Raw genomic sequence first — 7,215 nt, forward strand, 5'->3', positions numbered from 1 at the left:
TAGATGTTTGAATATGGTTTCCAGTAACAAAAAGTGTGTTATGATCGATTAAATGCGCTGATACGTCATTGCGCTGCTAAACACATAACGCTGAGTGGAGTGGTGGACCGCTCCAAGATGGCCGCCCTAAATCTCGTCAGCGACAATAGGCGAGAGCGGTCCATGAGGGTCTATCCTTATTTTGTCTATGGCGGGATCTCGCTGCCGTGAGGCTCGTTTGAATACTGAATGCTGATTGGCTGTTTACTAGCGGCTGAGTAGTTTCAGCTGCAGCCTGACTGCAACCTGCTCTGCACGGTGCGCAGCAGAACCTCGGATAAAGGAGATGTTCCGTTATTTGTGGCAAGAGGGGGCAAGACGTTTGATTCAGGGGGCACTGCCCCCTTTTGCTCCAGCGTATAGCTGGCCCGCTGACAACATGAAGTAGGCTGATAGATCTCTAAGCTCTGATCCAGAGATCCAGTAGAGGAGAAAGCGACTAACTAGTCCAAGCCCAAAGCAACCAGTTAGTGCGTCAGGCTGATTTAGATTCCCGTGTGTCTGACACGCTCCTCGTTGGGCTGCAGCTCCCTCTAAAACATCTCGTTTAACTTGTGATCTGCTAAACATGCAGCGTTTCACCGCCCTGCATGTTTCACACGTTTCCCTGATTCGGCTGATTGCACTTCAGCAAACACCTATCAACTGAAGTCACCTGAAGCAAGGAGCATCTGAACCATTTTAATGTCTGAAATGTTGCTCAATATAGCAAGAAAGTTGCTGAGCTAGTAACACTGGGTGACTATTGATAACTTATTATCACCTTCCTCCCTTTGTTTTCTGTCTCCATGTCTTTTACATCTTTGCAAACCCAAAGTCATTTCTAATCCAGTAAAAGCTGTCACGCTCCACTAATGAAAGTAAATCTGTTGGGTTGCACCCTGCCAGTACCGGACAGGAGACGTTAGTAGGGGTTAGGGGTTGATTACTTTTCAAACAGGACCAGTTGGTGTCGGCGCTGAGGCTCGATGAGGATCCAGTCACTGTGAAGACGCTGCTTAAGAAACAAGATCAACATTATGATGCGGATCAGACCAGCGTTCCCTCACCACAGAGGGATTCGTCCAGCTTCCTGCTTCATTTGGTTTCACCTGATTATTCCTGCAAATCTTAATAAGGAAGTTGATGTTTCCAATGAAAGTACCGTATTTTCCGCACTATAAGGCACACCTAAAAACCTTAAATTTCCCCAACAGCCGACAGTGCGCCTTATAATCCAGTGCGTCTTATATATGGACCAATATTGAGCTACAACAGGTCTAGCATCTACGGTAAGCAGCCGCCAACTTCATTTTCGCCCGTAGAAGAAGAAGCGCGCGGTGCATGTTGGGATAGTTGTCAGAATGCTGGTTTGTTAATAAAGTTTGACTGACTTATCTACCTACCGACCGTCTAGAATCAGGTCGTCTACAGGTCATTTAGCACCACGTTCTCCACCAACATGCTGTGCGCGAACCGAGAAGGGTGGCCATCGTCCGGCCACGCCCCGGTCCAGTCATGGAAGACTCTCCTTGCCAACCGGAGTCGGACTGTTTTGTTGACATTCCCTTTAGTGCAGCTCCATCTAGTGGATGCATAACGTAACTCTGCCCTCTTATAATCCTGTGCGCCTTATAGTGCGGAAAATACGGTAGTCAATAAGAGAGATTTATGCATCATGCTTCAAACACAAAACTGTGATATTAAAGACAAAATGAAGGTAGGTAAGGTAATTTTATTTATATATCACATTTTCAGCAACAAAGCAATTCAAAATGCTTTACATGAATTAAAAGATACAAACAAAATAACAAACCAACTTTACCTCACAAGTTCTGGAGAAAACCTTCCGATCAGACGGAGAACAGAGCAACAGGTGATCTGGCTTCAGGGTTGGAAATCTGTCAGTTAGTCCTTTTATAATCAACAAAAGTCCTCTTCCTCCTCCCCCTCTACCTCCTTCTCCTTTCTCTCCTCTTCCTCCTCCTCCGGGTTCGTTTCTCTAGAAAGACCTCAGATGTTACAGGAACAGCTTGGCCTCTTGCCAGCCGCCTCAGGTGTGAACACGTTCTGCACCTGTTGGAGAGACTCCAGCAGGTCAGCAGCTTCTGGATGAATCTCTGCTGCAGAAACTGCTGACCTGCCCAGGAGGAGAGTCAGGTGCTGGAGCCGTCCAGCAGGACAGGAGCTGCTGACGCCTGCAGGAACAGGAAACGACTGCCAGAGGGCGCCATGCCCTCTGGCAGTTGCACCAATAATCACCGTCAATGTGCAGCAGAGGCTGCAGTCACAGCATGGGGTAAAATGGCCCTGTGCAGCACTAACTCTGAGGGAGCTGGGAGCCTTAAAGTGTCCACAGAGTTTTATAAGAAGTGAAGCAGAGGAGGAGGGAGAAAGTTGGGATGTGTTTCTACTGGCCCTGTTGAGATTTGGATCAGTGTTCTTGCTGGAACAAGTTGTCTTCACATTTCTGCTGGGAGGGAAGCAGCATGAGCTGAAAGCATAAACCTCTGAGCAGAAATACGTGACGCACAACTGAATACTTTGAACACCTTCAATTTCACTTCATTTATTGGATCATTGACACAAACACAGAACAGAACGAGTCTGTAACGGATTTGTTGCACCAACAGCTAATTCACAGCACCAGTCCCTGGTTGGACATTAAGTCCATTAAAGCAAATTTATTTATGAATCGTAAATACATTCGTCTTCCTGCCTACATGTAAACAACCTGGCTTCCTCCAGATTTATATAAACCAGTGATTCTTGAGAATAGGGACAAAATGGGTTTTAATTTTCCCATAATTTTTTTTTTGTTATTTCTCAACCTTATGTATGCAAATATGACAAATAATGTTTAGGAAATGTAAAGATGCTAAGGTACAGGCTCCCATTTGCAACATTTGTTTTTAAAAATTACATTTTTAATCGACCTGACCTAGAACGTTGTCATCACCATCTGACAAAAATAAATCTAAAATGATTCTTAAAATACCCCATTAGTGATATTTTTACTCATTTTACAGACAAATGCTTCTCAAGAAACAAAACAAATATTATTTAAAACCAAAAACAACAAAAAGGCCATCTGACGGAGTTGACACAGAACTGAAGGTGGTGACAAACTAGTGAATAAAATGAAAAACTTGGTGCATGTGAAGTAATGCAATTCATGTAAAATACATTAAAATGAATTATTTGCACATTTAAGTGAGATTTGTCAACAATTTCACAGAAAGAGTCAGAAAAACTGATGGAGTTGACAAAAAGCCAACTACCTCAATTTATAAGACGTTATTCTGAAGGAGGCCATATTGTAGCTCGTCAGGTCCATGAAATCTTTACAGTTTACCAGAATTAAGCTTTTATTTCACACAATTTCATCAAAGCTTTGTAAATTGTCAGTTATGGAGTTGACACATCATGGTTGTGATGAGCAACTTAGGAATAAAACAGAAGAAAAAACTAAAGAATAACTTAAGCTAACCGGAGCTAACTAGCCCTCCTAGCAAAGGAAGAGAAAGGAAGAGATCATGGGGTCCTCAGAAGTTCTGGTGCCCCCCAATAATGCCTGATTTTTTTTTACATTCTTTTTATGTCTGACGGTGTTGACAAAAACTTGGGACAAATTTCAATGGAGTTCGAAAATATATAAAAATGATTTTTAATTCAATTTATTGAAACCTCTATAATTATTTATATGACTACTTATACTTAATTGTCACAATATATAATTTTAGTAATTCTTTAATTATTTTAAACTTTTATAATGTGTTGAGTTCTGCTCCGGGACCAGGGATTTTACAGGCATCATCCACCGACTACAATGTTTAAAATAAAAAAATATTCAGCAAATACCTGGAAAATATACATTGTTGTGCTCACATGACCCAGGTTAGTTGAGTCAGATATTTGAAAAAATTATATTTTGTGTATATTTTATTCAAATTTTGTGCTTTATCCATAGGACCTGTTTTGTCCCTATTCTGAAGAATCACTGAAACATCATTGCTAACATGCTAATAGGATCAAACCTGAGACTCAGATTGACTTTAAGGAGCAAAAGCAAAATAACAGGATGGACGGGTTAGAAGACAGTCAGATGGAAACAGACCTGGGGCCTGGTGGCGCTCAGGCCGCAGGTCCACTGCAGCTTTTTGGTTCTGATGATGGTTTGAGGGTACGGCTATTAGCACGTTAGCTGCTGAGTCTCTTTATTGGATCATCTGGTCCCTGTCAACAAAGCTAAAGTCGTTTCCAGATCTCAGGATGAAGAGTTGGAGAACTGATGATTATGATGCTGTTTTCAGGTGAGGAGGGGGAACTCTAACATGTTTTTCTTAATCTTATGTTCCTGAATGGATCTGAATTCTTATTCTGCAGTGAATCCCTGACTGACTGACTGACTACTGCTGCTGCTGGGAGCGCCCTCTGGTGGAGCCAACTGGCCAGTACTGTGTGGTTGCTAGGGAGAAATGATAAACGTTTGGCCACGCTGAACTTAATGTCTTTAGGGCGCTGGCCTCAGAAGAGGCGGGCAAGTTTTGGGTCGCCATGGTGATAAAGTCATAAGGCCATTTTTTAGCCTTTTCTTTTTCTGTTCAGTTCAGTCGATCTTTGCTAATAATCAGTTATGAACATTGATGTGGTTTATATATTGGTTAGCATAATGCTGATGCTGCTCTGGTTAGCATGATGTTAGCGCTGCTCTGGTTGGCATAATGCTAATGCAGCTCTGGTTAGCATGATGCTAACGCTGCTCTTTTTAGCATAATGCTAGCGCTGCTCTGGTTAGGGCTAAATGCTCTCTCAGTTGGTTTGCTATGTGAATCACGGTGTGCACCGAACAGGAAGACTGTGAAGGCCTGGTGCTTTGAAGGCCTGGTGCTGTGAAGGAGCAGCCGGATGGATCCCAGCAGCATCCTGAGGCAACGAGGCGTGTCATGGCGCCGTGCAGCTCCCAGGAATCTCTGGCTTCCTTCCTCCAGGCCACACTGATGTGTGCCAAGCACGAAAAGGAAGGACTTTGTAACTGTCATCATCGGGTTTTATGACTTTTGCAATAAAAACTTGAATTTTTTCTCCCATTGGAGTCATGATAGTTTTGTGTGTTTGCTGTGGGACCCATCAGGTCAGGTCTTACTGGACGGCTCTTTCAGCACAGAAAAAAACCTCTTGAAATCGTTTTTAATTTTATCCTCCACCTCCTTCAGACCGGGACACAACCTCATGTTCTTACAAGTTTTATCTTTTATTATTGTAATTTTCCTGAAACTGAATGTTACTTACTGCATGATAAAATTAAACGGTTTTCATTTCTCCAAAGTAAAAACCATCAAACAATTGCAGAAAAGCAAAACAAACCTTTGGGCATCCTAACTATTCTAAGTAAACCTGACAGAAGGTTGGGCAGATTTCCTCTGAACTCAGAAGGAAAACAAACCAGTTGGAACCAGAAAGAAGTTCAGAGGGAAAAACTTTAGCGTCACTTTCCCAGCAGAGGCAGCAGGGGGGGCTAAAGTTTGGACTGGATTCAGCGCTCTGTTGCCCGGCTCAATGACTGAGCGGACCAGGCCAAACTGGACCAGACCGGACCGGATTCACTAAACCAGAAGAACCAGGTCACACTGGGACGTTTTATATGAGGGTGTCCTCCTTAACATGTCCCAGAATTCACCTGGGTTCAGCCTGACAGCGGCAGCAGGTTCAACCCTCACTGATTGGCTGAACCTTCAGGTCTGTCCAGGTCTGTCCAGGTCAGCTGATCATGTGATGAAGCCACAAGTTTACATACACCCAATACAAACCTTCCCATCATGCTTCTTCTGGGCCAGGTGAGCCTCCAGGTGAGCTACCTGTTGCTTAAAGAGACAGTACCGATTGTGGATATGTCAGATTGTTTCTGTCATCAGAGACGCTTCATTCTGAAAAATGAGTTTCTGTTGGATTAAAGTCAAAATCTGCTGTCAGCTATAAATCAGTCATCTCCAGTTCCTGCAGATGTGTGTGACACACACACACGCACGCATGGAGACGCTTCGGTCCCCACAAGGGGAAACGCTGTTTTTAGGCCACGTTTTGCTCAGAGGGAACAACAGCAGAACCGCCTGGTACCTGGGGGGTCGGACTGCAGGGTTCTCTGGTGTCGGCGGTTCTTCTATGAACACATGAAATCATCCGAATTACTGGAATTGCTTTGACTCCTGCTGGTTAGAAACCAGCTTTTGTCTTGATGTTTCTTGCAGCAGCTGCAGTGAAGCAGGACTGAGTGGATTTTATTCCTCCTGCTCAAACTTCACTGAACAGCAACAGGAGACTTGAACCAATTCCAGATGTTCAACTGCACAAAGCTTGTCAATTATCCCTTTCGTTTGTTGATCATAGGAAGCTGTGAGCTACATGCTAACCTTAGCTGAAAACTGCTAGCCTGGCCTGGTTAGCCGTGGCCGTCTCAGTGCTAATGCACCACCGGTTCAGTTTGTTGGAGTTGTCTCCATGGAAACAGCAGAGGTTTCTATCAGTCTTTATTTCTGGTTTATTATGATTCAGCAGTTCAATTCAGCTACAGATCAGACTTTAAGCTCAGCTTTTTCATGGTAATTTTATGAGAAATGATTCAAGTCGTCTTCAGGTATTTTGTCACGTTTGAGGCAAAGACAAACAGCAGCGACCGTGAAATGCAGCAATGTGGACACTGCCCCCTGCTGGACATCATCAGGATGACCCTGCATCTCGGTGTAAACATGTTTATGGAACTGCAGAAATTTATCTGATTTTAATATTTGCCGTTTTGTTTTGACCCAGGAGCTTTCGAAGGAGGTTTCAGACTTTAAGCCTCAGAAAGGAGGAGAGGCTGAGGGTTGTGGGTTTGATTCCTGAGCCTGACCGAACCAGGAGTTCCCCACAGATCCGTATCGCTGCATGGAGGTACTGCTGGTTCTGGTTCTGAGCTTAGTCCATTTCCCACTGACCCGATTTAAAGAAGAAGACAATCAGAACCGTACCGCAGAGGTTGACCTTTGACCCAGATCCACATGCATTAGCTCTGTTAGAACCGAGCCTGAGACATCCTGATGGGTCAGCGTGTCGGTGGATGGAGGGCCCACTCCGTGCTGGCTGGAGGGCCCACTCCGTGCTGGCTGGGGGGCCCACTCCGTGCTGGCTGGAGGGCCCACTCCGTGCTGGCTGGAGGGC

At 44.3% G+C, this 7,215-nt stretch overlaps 1 protein-coding gene across 2 annotated transcripts in view; it reads right to left on the reverse strand.

Moving 5' to 3' along the window:
- Positions 1–2,770, reverse strand: part of LOC103154186 (calpain-A-like) — a 13,858-nt gene extending 11,088 nt beyond the window's left edge. Inside the window, exons 1-2 of one of the 2 annotated variants that reach the window (XM_007575380.2) lie at positions 2,159–2,770; positions 1,844–2,094 (exon numbers count right to left, since the gene is read on the reverse strand). The gene's annotated coding sequence lies outside the window, so the exon portion shown is untranslated. Of the gene's footprint in view, positions 1–1,843 lie in introns of both variants that reach the window. The other variant, XM_016662515.1, reaches the window with a different exon arrangement.
- Between the last annotated feature and the right edge of the window lie 4,445 nt (positions 2,771–7,215).

The sequence above is a fragment of the Poecilia formosa genome, unplaced genomic scaffold, assembly GCF_000485575.1.
Source record: "Poecilia formosa unplaced genomic scaffold, Poecilia_formosa-5.1.2 Scaffold376, whole genome shotgun sequence".
In the NCBI taxonomy this organism is placed as follows: domain Eukaryota; kingdom Metazoa; phylum Chordata; class Actinopteri; order Cyprinodontiformes; family Poeciliidae; genus Poecilia; species Poecilia formosa.